This window comes from Octopus sinensis, linkage group LG5 (genome assembly GCF_006345805.1).
Source record: "Octopus sinensis linkage group LG5, ASM634580v1, whole genome shotgun sequence".
Lineage (NCBI taxonomy): Eukaryota > Metazoa > Mollusca > Cephalopoda > Octopoda > Octopodidae > Octopus > Octopus sinensis.
In genome coordinates, this window is record NC_043001.1 from 53,391,291 (window position 1) to 53,411,290 (window position 20,000).

Here is a 20,000-nt window from a genome sequence, read left to right on the forward strand (position 1 = left end):
GTGGGTTAAAATCATCAACACTATGCTTATTTCGGTAAAATCCGAAGCATTAATCAGAGGGAGATTAATTTAATTTCAACAATTGAGGGCAAAATTAATTAATTATTAATCAATTTCACCAAGTGTTCAGTATGCAAAGGGACCATTCAAGGCGAATTCAAATTATTACATTATATAAAAGGGCTTAGTAAAATAAATTACTTTGCCGCATACTGAACTCATTAGAAATAGCAGCTAAAAAACTTTTTTAAGGCTATTTCTAATACTTAAAGAAAATCTCTCTCATATTAGTGTTTGCTTAATTCAACTCACAAAAGTTTGGGGGTAAGGACAATCGAAAAATCAATGCTAAGGTTATTCGAGAACGTACGTTTCAAGATTAGTCAAAACAACATTTCTATCATCGGCTCAGAAATTCCTTGGTTTGGATTTGGAAACACTGAAAATAAGAACATACCCTTTCGAAGATCTGCTCCCAACTAACAGTGCCAACAAATTCAAAAAAGCAAGCGAAGAATCTCTGTTCTCCCTCTTTCTCTTTCACCAGCGTGGGTTAAAATCATCAACACTATGCTTATTCGGTAAAATCCGAAGCATTAATCAGAGGAGATTAATTATAATTTCATAATCAACAATTGAGGGCAAAATTAATTAATTATTAATCAATTTCACCAAGTGTTCAGTATGCAAAGGACCATTCAAGGCGAATTCAAATATTACATTATATAAAAGGGCTTAGTAAAATAAATTACTTTGCCGCATACTGAACTCATTAGAAATAGCAGCTAAAAAACTTTTTTAAGGCTACTTTAATACTTAAGAAAATCTCTCTCATATATAGTGTTTGCTTAATTCAACTCACAAAAGTTTGGGGGTAAGGACATCGAAAATCAAATGCTAAGGTTATTCGAGAACGTACGTTTCAAGATTAGTCAAAACAACATTTCTTTCTATCATCGGCTCAGAAATTCCTTGGTTGGATTTGGAAACCACTGAAAATAAGAACATACCCTTTCGAAGATCTGCTCCCAACTAACAGTGCAACAAATTCAAAATAGCAAGCGAAGAATCTCTGTTCTCCCCTTTCCACCAGCGTGGGTTAAAATCATCAAACACTATGCTTATTTCGGTAAAATCCGAAGCATTAATCAGAGGAGATTAATTAATTTCAACAATTGAGGGCAAAATAATTAATTATTAATCAATTTCACCAAGTGTTCAGTATGCAAAGGGACCATTCAAGGCGAATTCAAATTATTACATTAATAAAAGGGCTTAGTAAATAAATTACTTTGCCGCATACTGAACTCATTAAAATAGCAGCTAAAAAACTTTTTTAAGGCTATTTCTAATACTTAAAGAAATCTCTCTCATATATAGTGTTTGCTTAATTCAACTCACAAAAGTTTGGGGGTAAGGACATCGAAAAATCAAATGCTAAGGTTATTCGAGAACGTACGTTTCAAGATTAGTCAAAACAACATTTCTATCATCGCTCAGAAATTCCTTGGTTTGGATTTGGAAACACTGAAAATAAGAACATACCCTTTCGAAGATCTGCTCCCAACTAACAGTGCCAACAATTCAAAATAAGCAAGCGAAGATCTCTGTTTCTCCCTTCCCTTTCCACCAGCGTGGGTTAAAATCATCAAACACTATGCTTATTTCGGTAAAATCCGAAGCATTAATCAGAGGGAGATTAATTATATTTCAACAATTGAGGGCAAAATTAATTAATTATTAATCAATTTCACCAGTGTTCAGTATGCAAAGGGCCATTCAAGGCGAATTCAAATTATTACATTATATAAAAGGGCTTAGTAAAATAAATTACTTTGCCGCATACTGAACTCATTAGAAATAGCAGCTAAAAAACTTTTTTAAGGCTATTTCTAATACTTAAAGAAAATCTCTCTCATATATAGTGTTTGCTTAATTCACTCACAAAAGTTTGGGGGTAAGGACATCGAAAAATCAAATGCTAAGGTTATTCGAGAACGTACGGTTTCAAGATTAGTCAAAACAACATTTCTATCATCGGCTCAGAAATTCCTTGGTTTGGATTTGGAAACACTGAAAATAAGAACATACCCTTTCGAAGATCTGCTCCCAACTAACAGTGCCAACAAATTCAAAATAAGCAAGCGAAGAATCTCTGTTCTCCCCTTTCCACCAGCGTGGGTTAAAATCATCAAACACTATGCTTATTTCGGTAAAATCCGAAGCATTAATCAGAGGGAGATTAATTATAATTTCAACAATTGAGGGCAAAATTAATTAATTATTAATCAATTTCACCAAGTGTTCAGTATGCAAAGGGACCATTCAAGGCGAATTCAAATTATTACATTATATAAAAGGGCTTAGTAAAATAAATTACTTTGCCGCATACTGAACTCATTAGAAATAGCAGCTAAAAAACTTTTTTAAGGCTACTTCTAATACTTAAAGAAAATCTCTCTCATATATAGTGTTTGCTTAATTCAACTCACAAAAGTTTGGGGGTAAGGACATCGAAAAATCAAATGCTAAGGTTATTCGAGAACGTACGTTTCAAGATTAGTCAAAAAAACAACATTTCTATCATCGGCTCAGAAATTCCTTGGTTTGGATTTGGAAACACTGAAAATAAGAACATACCCTTTCGAAGATCTGCTCCCAACTAACAGTGCCAACAATTCAAAATAAGCAAGCGAAGAATCTCTGTTCTCCCCTTTCCACCAGCGTGGGTAAAATCATCAAACACTATGCTTATTTCGGTAAAATCCGAAGCATTAATCAGAGGGAGATTAATTATAATTTCAACAATTGAGGGCAAAATTAATTAATTATTAATCATTGATTAATAATTAATTAATTTTGCCCTCAATGTTGAAATTATAATTAATCTCCCTCTGATTAATGCTTCGGATTTTACCGAAATAAGCATAGTGTTTGATGATTTTAACCCACGCTGGTGGAAAGGGGAGAACAGAGATTCTTCGCTTGCTTATTTTGAATTGTTGGCACTGTTAGTTGGGAGCAGATCTTCGAAAGGGTATGTTCTTATTTTCAGTGTTTCCAATCCAAACCAAGAATTTCTGAGCCGATGATAGAAATGTGTTTTGACTAATCTTGAAACGTACGTTCTCGAATAACCTTAGCATTGATTTTTCGATGTCCTTACCCCCAAACTTTTGTGAGTTGAATTAAGCAAACACTATATATGAGAGGAGATTTTCTTTAAGTATTAGAATAGCCTTAAAAAGTTTTTTAGCTGCTATTCTAATGAGTTCAGTATGCGGCAAAGTAATTTTTTACTAAGCCCTTTTATATAATGTAATAATTTGAATTCGCCTTGAATGGTCCCTTTGCATACTGAACACTTGGTGAAATTGATTAATAATTAATTAATTTTGCCCTCAATTGTTGAAATTATAATTAATCTCCCTCTGATTAATGCTTCGGATTTTACCGAAATAAGCATAGTGTTTGATGATTTTAACCCACGCTGGTGGAAAGGGGAGAACAGATTCTTCGCTTGCTTATTTTGAATTTGTTGGCACTGTTAGTTGGGAGCAGATCTTCGAAAGGGTATGTTCTTATTTTCAGTGTTTCCAAATCCAAACCAAGAATTTCTGAGCCGATGATAGAAATGTTGTTTTGACTAATCTTGAACGTACGTTCTCGAATAACCTTAGCATTTGATTTTTCGATGTCCTTACCCCCAAACTTTTGTGAGTTGAATTAAGCAAGCACTATATATGAGAGAGATTTTCTTTAAGTATTAGAAATAGCCTTAAAAAGTTTTTTAGCTGCTATTTCTAATGAGTTCAGTATGCGGCAAAGTAATTTATTTTACTAAGCCTTTTATATAATGTAATAATTTGAATTCGCCTTGAATGGTCCCTTTGCATACTGAACACTTGGTGAAATTGATTAATAATTAAATAATTTTGCCCTCAATTGTTGAAATTATAATTAATCTCCCTCTGATTAATGCTTCGGATTTTACCGAAATAAGCATAGTGTTTGATGATTTTAACCCACGCTGGTGGAAGGGGAGAACAGAGATTCTTCGCTTGCTTATTTTGAATTTGTTGGCACTGTTAGTTGGGAGCAGATCTTCGAAAGGGTATGTTCTTATTTTCAGTGTTTCCAAATCCAAACCAAGGAATTTCTGAGCCGATGATAGAAATGTTGTTTTGACTAATCTTGAAACGTACGTTCTCGAATAAACTTAGCATTTGATTTTTCGATGTCCTTACCCCCAAACTTTTGTGAGTTGAATTAAGCAAACACTATATATGAGAGAGATTTTCTTTAAGTATTAGAAATAGCCTTAAAAAAGTTTTTTAGCTGCTATTTCTAATGAGTTCAGTATGCGGCAAAGTAATTTATTTTACTAAGCCCTTTTATATAATATATATATATATATATATATATGTATGTGTGTGTGTGTGTGTATGTATATATGTGTGTATGTATGTATATAAGGAGAGAGATAGTCTGTGTGTGTGTGTGTACAAGAGGTTTAGCTTACTTGTGATCTAAACGAATAGGTACGCTGTGGTCGTCCGTTAAGTTCCAAGATCACAACTAAGGCTCGATTTAGGGATCCGTATATATTATATTAGAGGAAAAATCAAAATCAAGGCAGAACGTGTATCTCAAGTCATTTAGAATAATCTAATCAGGGTAAATTACTGCCGTTTCAACGATAGCCCAAGCGGTAGTTTATTATGTCTACGCACTGGTTATTCCGTCATCAGAGACATGGTATGCATATTTTAGACAGGGAAAATTTACAATTTATAAGTAAGAAAATAAAAGAGTAAATGAGTAAATAGAAGAATAAAAGTAAAGCTAGGTAGAAGCTTTACTCTTTATTCAGGAGAATAATGTTCACAACTCATCTTTTTCCAGAGGCTATGGATGTTGGTCAGTATTTACACGGAGGTACAGGTCCTTAGTTACAAGCCTAAGTAAATCCAGGTGGCATATCTTGGCAGTATTTTGAATGATGTATAGATTTTGTAAATGTGTATCTAGAGCGAGGAAGTAAGATAGACATAAATGGCTTTTGTGAGTGGGCGTATATAGGAGAGCGAAGAGAAGAGAGAGACGGGAGGAGAAAGGAAAGAAAATAAGATACAAGTAAAGGGGTAAAAATAACAATAAGTATATGTAATGATAGGGATAAATGTGCTTCTTGTGTGTGTGTGTGTGTGAGAGAGAGAGAGACAGACATACAGGCAGGGGGAGAGAAAGAGAGAAGAGAAAAGAATATAAATTAAAATTAAATAAGGGTGAAAGAGTAAAATAAGAATAAAAGTAAAAATTAAAGTAAAGTTAATGATATTGCATCGGTGTGAGAAGTCAAAAATTAAGGTTTCCGTAAAGTGGGAGTGTTGGGCAAATCTAGGTAAGGTAGCAAATAACAGTTGTATAGTGGTTAGTACGGATATTTAGAACTATTTTTCAAGTTTAATAGCAATTGAATAATACGAGACAAACGATTAAGAATTAAAGTTCAAACTTAAAATTTAAAATGAAAAATGAATACCTAGAATTACAATCTAAGAAAAATAAAACCTAATATACAACAAAAACTAAAAATTATTAATTGAAACTAGCTAACTTCTAAGATAATTATGATTATAGAGAAGTAGAGAAAAAGGAAGAAAGCGTACACACGCACACACACATTATATATAAACATAAATACATATACATACACAAACACATATCCATACACATAAGCGCACATATACACCTCCCCCCCACATATATATATATATATACACACATACACACACAAAATAAAACCTGTTTGTTGTTTACACACCCGTCTTCGACTGGTTTTTTTGGAAATTCTCACTATATATATAGATAGATAGATAGATACATACATACATACATACATACATACACGCATACATACATACATACATACATACATACATACATACATACATACATACATACATACATACACACATACATGCATGCATACATGTATGTATATACATATTGTAACGACCAGGGATGGATGTGTTATGCGTGTTGATTTTCTTTGCATTCGGATCTATGGAAGAATTTTAAAGGTGAGATAGATCCTATGACAAAAAGTAGAAAAGTTCCATGTTGCTTATTTAGTAATTGTGGTGAATTATGTATTTATATTTGGAAGGTTTCTTTTACGCATAGTCCAGAAGTGGATTGTAGTACCTTTGTATGGGACCTCAGAATCTATATCGTACATGACATCCTATGTGGTACCTTTCTTTTTATTATATGGTGTATATGTTTGGCTAGGGTGTATATGTTTAGCGTATATAAATGAGTTTATATACGCCGAATATCTCTATTTAAAATTAATGATTAAATGTGAAGAGCTAGCTGTATTAGAGAGGGAACTAGGGGTGTTAAGACCGGGAATGGTGAGAGGAGAAAAGATAATTCTACAAGAGTAAGGGTTAATAATGACTGCACTAAGGGAAGTAGTAGTAGAGAGGTGGAGAGTAGGAAGGTGAATAGGAGGATAGTGTAGATAGTAATTGAATGTTAGTCTATTGTGTTGAATTTGTTAAAGTTTAGGGATAATAGCTATAGAATTATTAGAAGCTGAAACCGTGAGAAAATGAATGGCAATTATTTGAGAGAAGAAAAGCGTCAGGAAGATTACTAAGGTATGTAGAAAGGTATGAAAGAAGATTGAGGAGGTGGCTTGAAGGCTACGTTGGTGGTCAAGATAGCAATAGCTAGTAGAATGTAGAATGTGGATTGGTATTGAAAGGGGAGTACTTAGTTACGCAGAGGTGTATGAAATTGTATAGAGGGAAATAGAGAGGTGGAGGGGTTGACAGGTTAGTATCCAAATGAGTGGAGAAGTATTACGTGCTTTTTGGTTGAAGAGGAAAAATGAGAGAAGAGAAAGAATTCCATTTGTGATGTTGGGAAGGCTATGAAGGAGATTGGATATAGTGGTTTGGAGGGATTTGCAAAGGTAATAAATGAGAAAGAATAGTTTGAAAGAAGGACGATATAAGTTGAAGCGACTTTATCATACCTCAAGGATAATTTTAGTTAAGGATACTTATATTTATGGGATTACATAGATTTAATAAAACAGGCAAATTAGGAGCAGAACGCATTTACAAGACAGTAATACATATGAGAATCTATTAAGTAGTCAGGGGTTGTGGTAGTGAAGGATGATTAAGTATAATTTACACATACCGATGTTTGCGTTATAGGGGGGAGCCTCAATTACGATTGACTGGGATAGAGTATAGGGAATATTTTGTGATTTGAGATTGTGAATATAACTTGCTAAGGAGGTAGATAATTTAGCATTTGGATTGAACAAAGTGTTTGTGAGTGCACGTTAGCAGCGCTTAGAATTGGTAGTGCCGCGGAATTAGACCCTGGCTTACTGAGTGCGTGGTTTTATAATATGGCACTTGTAGATTACATTTTTAGGCAGGCAGAAACCTCCAACAGGGCAGAGATGACAAAGCTGATAAATGCAAGTTCTCCTTCCTGCTCAGCGGTTGAAGTTTGCGGTTGGGGCTCACTGCTGGGATGGTCGAATTCCAGTAGTCTGTTATTAGTGAAGAAGTACTGGAAGTACAATCAATATCAGTATTGGATGGAGAGTATCGCTGCCAGTGTATGTGGTCATATGGGTAATATTGTGGGTAGATGCCTCGAGTATGTTATTTACTAGAGTGGGGCTAATGAGCGTTGTATTATGGCAGTAGAGGGCTTAAGTAAGGGTGCAATATAACTAATTGCAGCTTCCAAAGACTGGCCTTGTAGTCCTTGGAACCCTCACTATTCTTGAACTATGATTTTTCTTCTTACCATTCTCTGTATTAAACCCCCCAGTCCCCCCCTCTAATACATCTAGCTCTCCACATTTAATCATTCCATCTTTGAACATGCCTGGATTAAAATCTGAAATGTAAGATCTTCTCTACCCTGATGGTGGAGGCTCGTTTCATCCACTGTTAACTCCATCTATACGCAGGGTATTGTGATATACTAAATCTACCTTATAATGGGTCGCCGATCCCCCGGAAACAGCTGTTAAACTTATAACACATTTCTTCTACCCCCTTAATTTGCTGTGTTGTTTGTACTCTGTGTAAGCTGGACTTATTAATATAAATATCTATATATTTATGCATAAAAATTCACATCTGAAAGTTTTGCATGTATACATTTATTCATATTTTCTATTTCACATTTGATATATTAAATATATTTGACCAGTCTAATATATTCATCCGCATAATTGCTTTTATACATAGATATATGCATACGCCAATATTTGTATCTGTGAGCATATATGTGTGAATGCAAGTATATAATCTGCGTGTATGCACGAGTAATACTTTGAAACGTAATGTAACTTTTTGCACTTAAAAATTCTTTGTTAGAACTATAGTAACTGCGCTGAATTGTATTTGCAGCGGTTTTGGCCATAATACATACACAGTTGAAAAAAAAATGAAAATAACAGCATTGGAATTTCAATTTCATTTCTTCTGTGCTTCCCCATATTACATAACTGCTGCGCGTCTACGAAATTCAGGCATCATATCATCAGGGAATTTAAGAGATATGTAATTGGTTAAGGCCGTCTGCATTTATAAATGTAAAGTCTGTTTCGGAGTGCAATCCAGCAAATAGTAATGTTACAATTTCACTTAATTCGTGCCAAATTTCATAGATTGTAATTGGCAAAGTAAAAATTTCTTCAACTCTATTTATCTACGAATATTTAGAACGCCTTTTATAAATATAACCGATGTGCCATATATTGTCACATGATAAAAGTGTGTCCATCTTTTATCATCCTTTCATTTATATATTCGAGTTGTGCAATTTTTATAGCAGACTTTTATTCTGCGGAATTGTAATTCTCTTAAATCAGAAGATTGGTATCAAGAGGTTGGACGTTCCAAACAGTAAATTAGATTTCAGCAATTGTACGCTGCTTATACTTTACTATACATACATAGTTTCTCGCTCATACAAACTCGCATATAATACACACACATACACACACTCACACACAAACATACGTATGAGTCATCCATAGCCATAATTTTTGTCTGTCTGTCTTATCTTCAACATCCCTATGAAATTGACTATGCATTCTTTTCTTTACCCACCTATTTTCAGTCACATTCATTTTCAATTTCTTGTATAGTTCTTTATATTTTCAATCTTTCATACTACACAAGCATGACCTTCTTACTTCGAATAATAGCAGTTCTGTTGCATTTTGTTTTACATACCATGCTATGTCAATGTTGTTTTCTTCTGCTCTAATGCTGTGTTCGCATCTAATAAGTCCACTTCCATCTCTTTTTCTTGGTACATACAGTCTGTCTGTGTGACTTTTTGGATGGAGGAACCTATATCTAGTTAGCAACTTCCTTGTCTTTCTGGATTATTCCTGCTCTGTATCTAAGGAGTGAACCCGCCCAGGTGTTGATAACTTCGATCCTATTCCATCTGTTTAATTTCGAATTAAGGATCAGTCTCAGTCTACGCAAGTACTCCACTTTAAATGTTTCTGTCATTTCTTTTTCCATCAATTTATCCAATTCCCAAATCCTCAAGTAATTTATAACCCGTCCCTTCTATCTGTTTCATATCCTCCCGACAGTATCGTTAGCCCGTCCATACATTTTACTTTGCTTCTCTTCAAGACTAATACACTACACTTTCTCAGTCCGAACTCCATTATAATATCAGCACTGATGGTATACACCATATAAAACGAGGGAACTGACTTGGGCTTCATCTTTACCATAAAGTTTGAGGTCATTCATGAATAACAAATGACATTGTGTTGGCGGTTTTTGAATACATACCCAGCTTTTGCCTTCATCAGAATCAGTTCCAGTGGTATTAAGCACAGTCTCCTTGGAAGATGCCCCTCTTCATTTCTACTGCCCCTAAACGTCTTTTGTATGCTGTCAGGTAGTCCTCCAATTTGCCATGCTTTTTCCAAGCAATCGCTCAACATCCGATGCAATACCAAATATGTCCATACACTCCAAGAATGTGGGATCATATCGTACGCCTTACGATATTCGATCTATGACATGGCTAAGTTACTTTTCCTCCTCTTGCAATCTCTAAGTACAATTTTGTCTATCAGGAGTTAATCCTTGATATCTCTGCACTTACACTTGCAAACATTCTGCTCATGTGGCAGAACTCCATTTATTTCCAGATGCACGTACATTGACTCTGCGAGTATTCCAGTCAATAACTTCCACATAAGTAGTAAACGGGATATCGGTCTGTAATTGTCGACCTTATTGCTTTTTACGATGTTTTTCAGGCACAGCAAGGTCCTACCAATGTCAAGCACTCTGGTGTTACTTGGTCGGCATTTAACAAGGTGTTGAGCATTTTATCCCGTAGCCTTGAACTCCATCTGGTCCCGGAGTCTTCCAGTTGCTAATTTTGGGGGTTGATTTCCTCTACTTCCCTAACTGAAATGCATATTCCAGCCTGTTTGGGATAGACTATTGTTTCTTTCAGTTCTTGCAACCGTTCAGCATCCTTCTTGTGCTCCTTGTCTTTGCTATCATTATTATTATTATTATTATTATTATTATTATTATTATTATTATTATTATTATTATTATCATCATCATCATCATCATCATCATCATCATCATCATCATCATCATCATCATCATTATTATTATCATTATTATTATTATTATTATTATTATTATTATTATTGTTATTTTTATTGTTTTTGTTATTGTTATTGTTGTTGTTGTTGATGTTGTTATCATTATTATTATTATTCCTTCCTAACACAGTGTAGATGAAAATGCACCGGAGTCTTCAGTTATGTGTCATCACAACAGATCATACTTTCTTTATGATGTTCGCTGTGTTCTATAAGGCTGCTTTTTGCAAGACACCAATCTTGCATAGGATTTCCTGTTGCCTTAGAAAGTTTTGAAGTTTCAATGGAATTGAGCCCAACGCTCCGATCACCACTGGTATCACTTTTGCATTATCCTCTCGCATTCCATACAGTCTTACTATTTCCACTTTCAATTGGGAGTACTTGGTGAATTTTTCAACTTCTTTACTCCCAACATTCATGTCATTTGGTATGGGTACATCATTGATTTGTCAGTAGTCCCAGAGAATCATTTGATACATGTTCATACCAGTTCTCTGTTACTTCATATTGGTATTTACGGCATAAGAGCCAAGGGGGGTATACACACAATTTACCGTGGCGGCGTTTTATCTTCTTTTTTGCGCAAGGCTCTCACATCCACTTACCAAGTGGGTCACATTTCCTCTCTCTTTCCACAGAGTCTGCATTTCTATGCTATACTTCACTGAATTGGTAGCGAGAGCCTGGTCTTGTGCAGCAAATATCAGGTTTTCAGTGTTATGTTTCAAATCACCTCACTCAAGTAATGTCCACGATGCTCTATTATCCTTAACGTCCTTTGTATTCCTGTCAAACTATCCATGCATTCTTATTTCAAGGTCTTCTTTTCTCTTCTTCTCAGATCTATGGTTAAACTCTTCCCTGTACATCACTTCATCTGCATTTACACTCATATCTTTCGCGGCATATTGCAGCAGGTCTTCATCAGTCTTTATCAAATATTCGGCAAACGTTCTCATTTCAATCCTTATACAATAGTCTATACTAATTAGTCTTTCTTTTCATATTGTCTGTTTACGTTTGTTTACTGGGGGGGGGGCATGTGTGTGTGTGTGTGTGCGTGTATTTGTATCTGTTTTTTAGTGTATATATATCAAATTTCCTGTATATAACACGGCATGCATAATGAATTGTGTTGCATCCATTTAAAAAGATATTCCCAGTATGGGATCGACACTTATCGCCTTCTTTGACTGAATTTCATTGATAGATGTTGAACTGGCACAGGTTCCAATTTACTATATATAGATAAAGCGGCTTGCTTGCAAAATAAATCGTAGGCATGAAGGTGACTTGCGTGTCCATATTTCAGTCCTCTTCTTTGGTAGAACCTTTAGTAATCGCCTGAATAGGTCAATTAAAAGTATTTATTGATTGCTTGATCACGTAAAACACATTCAAGCTGAAACAATCCGTTTCAATGACAAAGGACTTCAAGCGTTATTTTTGAATTGAGCACTTCCGATGTTTATGTTTCGTTCGTGGTGACGATGTTGCTACTCACTGGTTACCTCATTAATTTCGACATCGTAAAAATATGGCTTCATTTTTGACAGGAACATTTCGTCTACATTCGAACGGCAAATGACAATGTATCCCTCTCCATTACTCTCGTCTGTCAGCAGACACATCAGAAATTATATGGCCAAATAGTTATCTTCATTTTATTTTCATTTATTATCATGCAAATCGAATTTTTCCTTTTACTTGTTTCCTTGTATTATTCATGAAAAATAATTGACATCATCGATCCTTGTTTAAAATAATCTTGATTTTGAACTGACATCGATGGAGATCGTTCGATTGTAAAAGTTGGTCTTGTCCTTGATTGTGCATGCAGCTCAAAAAGATACCCCTCCCTACTCGCACACACACACACACATGTATTAAAAAATAATGTGTTTTCATGAATTATACTATGCTTTAATTTTAAAATTTATACGTGTCAGTGATTAATATCATATACTTTAAATTATGAAGCATATAATTAATCTTCGAAATATATGTATGATTCTGTCAGTTTATGAGAGAGTGGATGTGTATGTATGTGTGGCGTGGCTGTGTGGTAGGAATATTTGTTATGCGGTAAGAACCATATGGTTCTGGGTTCGGTTCCACTGCGTGATACCTTAAGTGTCTTCCACTATAGCCTCGAGGCGACCAAAATCTTATGAGTGGATTTGGCAGACAGAAAGAGAAATAAGCCTGCCCCATATATATATATATATATATGCCGTCCTTAGTCAAAGTGGATCCTAGTTACTTGAAGGTGTCCACTTCATTCTGACTTTCCCCGTTTAGCATGATGCTGGTTGTTGTGTTACTATTTACGAAAATCAAGCTCTTTCCTAGGCTGATACCCAGCCTGTATGCTCCTGAGGCTTTTCCCAGTCTGATGTTGAGCACCTGTAGTTCTGCTTTACCGCGTTCTAACGAGTCAATGTCATCAGCAAAGTGAAGGGTTGGAAAAGGACCGTCCTCCAAGACAGAGGTGTTGAAGTCTTCGAGTATTTCCTGCGTGAAGTTCCTAACAAAAATATAAAAGAACACATGACCACTATCTTTGAAGACAACATAGACTTGCTCTTCACACATTGGAATGATGTCATCAAGGTATGGTCTGAGTACTGCAAATACTTTTACAATCACAAACTCAACCATGCGAGCAAAATCTTGTTTACAACAATAACAGAAAACTTGGGGATAGTCCAATTTTCCAGAAATAAAGTCGAAGAGTCAGTGTGCATAATCAACGTTAGAAAATCCATTAGATCTCCTAAAACCTGTAGGGCCAAAGCTTTTCAAGGCACAAAGATTTATCTGTCAGAAACTATGAGAGACGAAGTAGCTAGCAAAGGACCCAATCATTGTTGATACCCATTCGCGAGAAGAGCAACTTAAGACTTTGCCAGAATTATAGAACAATCAGCCTAATTAGAAACCCCAACAAAGAATTGCTAAGAAGTCTCCTATACAGAATCAAGGGAAAGACAGATGAAATCCTTGCAGAAGAACGAGCTGGAGTTAGGCAACAAAGGAATATTGTGGAGTATATATTTAACATTAAACACCTCACTGACAAACATCTGATCCACCAGTCTAATCTCTATCACAACTTCATCTACTTCATAAAGGTCTTTGACCACGTTTGGCATAATCGATGTTGGCAGGTGATGAATTAGAACTTAGACAACAGCTTCACCTAAGTAATCCAAGAGCTGCATGAAGACTCAAGCGGTGCAGTTCCCCTGAACAATAACATCGGAGAAACGTACACGAAAACGGTAGATGTTCGATAGTGATACCTCCTCCTTCCAGTGCTTTTCAACATCTTGGAAGTCATATATATGCATGTGTGTGTATGAGCGTGTGTGTGTTTGTGTGCACGCGTATGTGTGTGTTTGTGTGCACGCGTATGTGTGTGTATAGATAGATAGATAGATAATAGATAGATAGATAGATAGATAGATAGATAGATAGATAGATAGATAGATAGATAGATAGATAGATAGATAGATAGATAGATGGTAGGTAAGTAGGAGGAAGGAATTTGGATTGATGGATGGATGGACACAAATGGATGGATGGACACAAAATGATTCACTCCCAGAAATTAGATAGCAGATATATGTTCAATTAAACGTAACTCTAGATTTTCTCAGATGAGCTTTATAGTGGCAATGTTTTGTGTATTTTGCATCAAATTAAAGGTCAAGGCGTAGGAGAATGTTTAATACACGCTTTTACTTAAGTTTAATAATTGAAAATATATGGTGTAAGTTTGGGCTGAATATTCATCTTAAAATATGAGAAATAATTCAAATATTTTCCACATATTTTGAATTAAACAACTGTTTACAGGACGCGTCACTTCGGCTAGACTTTATAATTCTTGAGTTTGAAATGTTCTCTTCCCAAACTGATAAGTAGGGATATGGAAGGAAACAAATATGTTTCTGTGTGTTTGAATATGGTATGCTATAAAATCCATCATACTCATTTCATTATATTTCCTAGATTTTATATACCATTACTTCGTATTTGATAATTTATATATACAGCTCGATTTATATTTCCATTTCTTTTAATAACTGTAATATGTGTATATACTCTATTTATATGATATCTCATATATTTGTGTTTTAAGTTTCATTATTACATTCATTGTAAGGCGACGAGCTGGCAGAGTCGTCGCACACTGGGGAAAATGCTAAGAGCATTTTTTCCGTCTTTATATTCTCTGTCCAAATTGCCGTTCATCCTTTCGAGTTCAACAAAATAAATAACAGCTGAGTACTTAAACCTCCCCCAATTCAACTTAGCCATCTTACAAATTGTAGACCTTGTAACAAAAGTTGATATCATTATTACATTCACTATATCCATTTCTGTTCTAATACAAATATCGTTACACATACGCATGTATGAATATATGCATCTGTTCATACATATTTGAGTGTCTATGGCTGTATACATTGAATAGGTTAGACACATACATGCGTTTCTCCATTTCGCCATACACATGTGCGTACATATACAAAACACACACGCACACACACACACACACACACACACACACACACACACACACACACACACACACACACACACATATATATATATATATATATATTATTCAAAATTTGAAATGTAGACTTATTTCAACAGATCTTATGTATTTATTGCTCATTGCATATTAGGTAACCGGATATTGGTAACAGTACAGTTAATTAATACCAAATGCTCTTAAAAAATAGCAGCTAACTAATCATAAAATCGGATGAAAGGTAAATACAATAGTGTTTAAGTGAACATTAGGTGAGTTAAACAATACGACATTCAACTTCCGGAGACAAATTCACTGCAATTATGATGGAGAGAAATTCTCTTACCATATCTGTTTTCATGCTGTTAATCAAAATGTTTTTCTCTGGTGTGACTAACGTTCACTTATGCCTAAAGTCTGCTTATGCCTAAATACTGCTCGGTACTGATACTGCTGAATAATATTGCTTAATTGGGTGAACTCTAAATATACGTGAGCAAATTATGTATTCTTAGACGATTATATATAAATACACACACACATATATATATATAAGAGAGTTTAAATGTGTGAGTGTGTGTGTCTCTGTGTGTATGTGCGTGTGTATGTTCCTTATGCATTCTAAAACCGAGTTGCCCATTTAGACGTATGGGGTATCAAAAGATTCAGTTAACTTTTGGTTACCATCTAAATTATATTTTCTTTCATATATTTGCATTACAATCATTTAACATTATCATTTTTCTTTTAGTCACCTATCGTAAAAGACATTTTATATCACCACTCCAATGAGAATGACGTCACATTCTCTATATGACTGTTCGCACGTCCGTTACCTACGTGAGGCCGATGACTAACGTGTATATGTGTGAGACGTGACGGTGTATGTCTGTCAGTATGCATACATTTTTTCTGACAACCGACACACACACATATACACACACATGCACACATATAAAGAGAGAGAGACAGACACACAGGGACAGAGATAGGATTCTGGTGTGCGTTAATGTACGTCTGTGTGCGTGTGTCGTAGTTTATGTTTGTATCTCCCCACTCCCAACAGTGAAACGCGCCGATATTATAAGTTTACTTTTGCGGCCTGGACTTCAACAACAACGTTCACTTCCAAGTACTACCAACATGAAAATTTGGCTGATTTAACACCACCCACAATATTCGCAAATATATATTTAAAAATATTATTCTGGTTATTATGACAAATTCGGAAACTTGGCGTAGAAAGCCTCGGTGGCTCTTTCAATATAATTGCAGAAATTTTATTCCACTCCTTCTAGCCAGTTTCAAGATAACGTTTTTTTAAACAGTTCTTTGTATTCTTCATCATTGTGAATATCAACGTCGCACAGCCTTTTTACTGCGTTGCTCAGTATTTATTCTACAGCCTATAATGTTACACAGTTCAAAAACAGCCTCTTCCGTTTTATACACTTGGTTCAACGTTCGTTTCAAAATTGTAAAATAAATTAATTTTGCATGAAAAATTGAATTATGCCATCTGAATTTTCTTGAACTTTCACTTTCTTCACTGTGACATTCAATCAATCGTGATTTTTTAACATTTAGTACTTGTTCCAAATAAATGTTGACTTTCTGTACTTTTTTACATTGGTGACGCATACTAACTTTTGCTACATTGGTGACTTTCCATTTTTTATAGCATAACAATACTTCAGAAAGTGCTTTGTACCTATATTGACTACATTTGAACTACGTGCCTGTACATTTTGTTGTTTTCAATATTATCAATTCTATGAGTGTGTCTGTTTTTGTTTCTGCTTTCCTTACGTCTGTAGTAAATTATAGTAAAGATTATTTTATGCTGTTTTAATGAGTCCACATCCATTGAAATAGCCATCCTTATGGTTGGTGATCCCATTGAAAATCATGATATTCTCATTGGCGTTCAAGATAACAACCTTAAATGTGTTTCACAGACTCATTCCTCTTATGATGCTCTCTAATATAATCTCATTCTGTGGAATAGACAAGATGGGTATTATTTCAATATTCCTTGGATTGAACCTGCAACAGGATAGCCAGTTACAAACAAAAGAGTATCGTCAAATGAGTTCTATTCTTACCAACTGATGTTAAGACCAGAACAATGAAATCCTTTCTACTATCGGCATAAGGCATGACATTTCAGGGGAGGGGACCAGTCGATTGCATCGACCACAGTGTCTCACTGGTACTTAATTTATCGACCCCGAAAAGATGAAAGGCAAAGTTGACCCCGGCGGGTGGGGGTGGGATGGCTGTATAGCGATGGCGTGCTTGGAATGTGTAGGGGTGGGGTAACGACGGAGGTGTGACGATGAAGGGAGAGGATGGAGGGGAAAAGGTGGGTAGGAGTGAAGAGAGAAAGTATATGTCAGAGCAAGAGAGGAGAGGAGAGGTGGGTGAGAGATAAGGGAGGAAGTAGGTTGAGAGGAAGAGAGGAGAGAAGAGGGGATACACGAAGAGGGGAGGGAGTTAAGCCTATGTGGGGCAAAGGAGCGAAGAGAGAAGATAATTCTTGTTCACGACAAAGACGGTATTCCGGGTGGCCCCTGCGCGAGGACAATCCGAACACAGACAGAATAACCGGTAGAGCGGAAACGGCACGAGGTCGAGTGTCGTTGCCGAGTTTGATGTCTCGGATGTGTTCGAAGAACCGGTCAGTCAAGCGGCGTCTTGTATGACTGATGTACAGTGATGGACAGAGAGAGCATGTGATGCAGTAGATGAAGTTGCTAGAAGTGCAGCTGAAGGAGTTAGCGACATGTGAAGATGTAGTGTTGGAGAGATAAAGGCAAGTGCGGCAGTGTGGGTGGGACAAGAATGCGCATATATATATATATATATATATATATATATATTGTAACTAAATACATAATTATAAAAGGAGTCAGCTTAAAGCATCACCTCGAGCTGCTAAAAGTAGCCATTATAGTCTTTTTCGCTGCCTTAAAAACACCGTGAAAAACACGCCCACATGAAGTGTGTTTTTCTCGGAGACTTTAAGGTAGTAAAAAAAGTCTTTGACGTCAGTTTTTACCTGCGTGAGGTGGTGCTTTAAGCTGACACGTTGTAAAAATTTATTGCACTGGCTACCTGGTAAAAGCATTAGTGATTTTACCCTGCATTATTATTATTATTATTGTTATTATTATTATTATTATTATTATTATTATTATTATTATTATTATTATTATTATTATTATTATTATTATCGTTATTATTATTATTATTGTTATTGTTATTGTTATTATATTATTATTATTATTATTATTATTATTACTATCATAAGTATCCTTATTATTATTATTGGTGTTGTTGTTGTTATTGTTTATATATATATATATATATATATATTTGTGTGTGTGTGTGTATATATTAATATGTGTGCGTGTGTACGTGTGTGCGTATGTGCATGTGTGTGTGTGGAGAGGTAATAAATGAATTCCAGTACAACAGTTGAATAAAAAAAATATTTGAACGGCAATATGACAGAGATTACAATATTAGTTCAAACTAAAACTAGACATAAAATTTTTTAAATAAAAAAAACTTCAGCAGTTGATAGCAAATATATAGGAGCAATAAACGCAATTATTAAATTAACGGGTAAATTTTTAAAGAATATTAACGAAAAATTGCATAAAACTAGGTTTTATGTACATACGAGTAAATTTAATGAACTGAAACTTCCAAAATCTGAAGAAATCTATAACAACTTATGTAAAGATTCCCAAAACATCCAATTAAAAATTGCAGCGATTTCTTGCTGAACAATAATAAAATATTCACTGATGGCATAGTCTTCCCAAACTACCCACATAAAAGAATGAATAAAGAATCAATTGTGGCTAATACTCATACGGACGCGCACTAATACTTAGATTTTAGGTTTTAACTCTCACCCCATCGTAATAGAAATATCTAATTTAATATGGCAAGATGTATATGCTCATTGGTTACGAACACAAATAGTCGTGAGGTATGAGTGGTAGAAATAAATATATTCGATCAGAAACAGAATATCAGTAAGTCGTGCCATAGCCAAGACAAACATGGTCTCAATTTCTGACCCTCGCAGCAACAAAGGCCAAGACAATCATAAATACAAGTATCAGTATTTCATTTGTAATCAACCACAATCCTAGAACACATAAATATTTTACATTCAGACAAGTGATAATTTCTAATTCTACAACATTCATAAAAACCTAAAAATATAGATAAAGAAATACAAACTATTAACAGTCAGAGACAGCTAACAATTGTAAAAGAGTATTAACAAGGATAAAATTCACTTCAGAAGATAATATAATGCACAGAACAAGTTGCAGAGATCTTCGTTGTGGGACGTGTCAAATAAGTTAATCAGAAACAAGAGAATTCAATTCAAGAATAGGAAGAAATCGAGGTTAATGCAAATATGAAATAAGAAACTCATTTAGTGCTCCGCTGGTCCACATCACAGGATTAAAATTAATACATCAATCAAGGGTGCTTAAACATGACAAAGGTTCATCTTTTAGAAATATTCCTTGCAGTCAACGTCTAGTCCTTTGTGCAAATCAAAAATTACTAATATTGAAAAATATTTCCCTTCTTCAGAACAATAAAAAATGAAAATGATCAACCACGAAAGACAAAATAATTCTTTGTTGGAATTCTATATCCCAAACAAAACCAGAAATAAGTACTAATTCTACTAGACATAACTACCGA

General features: G+C 35.0%; 1 protein-coding gene across 4 annotated transcripts in view; it reads left to right on the forward strand.

The window, feature by feature from the left end:
• LOC115212036 (sex peptide receptor-like) overlaps positions 1-20,000 on the forward strand; it is a 767,681-nt gene that overhangs the window by 25,375 nt on the left and 722,306 nt on the right. The window contains exon 2 of one of the 4 annotated variants that reach the window (XM_036503438.1): positions 9,380-9,551. The exons of the other annotated variants lie outside the window; for them this stretch is intronic. The gene's annotated coding sequence lies outside the window, so the exon portion shown is untranslated. The remainder of the gene's footprint in view (positions 1-9,379; positions 9,552-20,000) is intronic. 4 annotated transcript variants of the gene reach the window in all.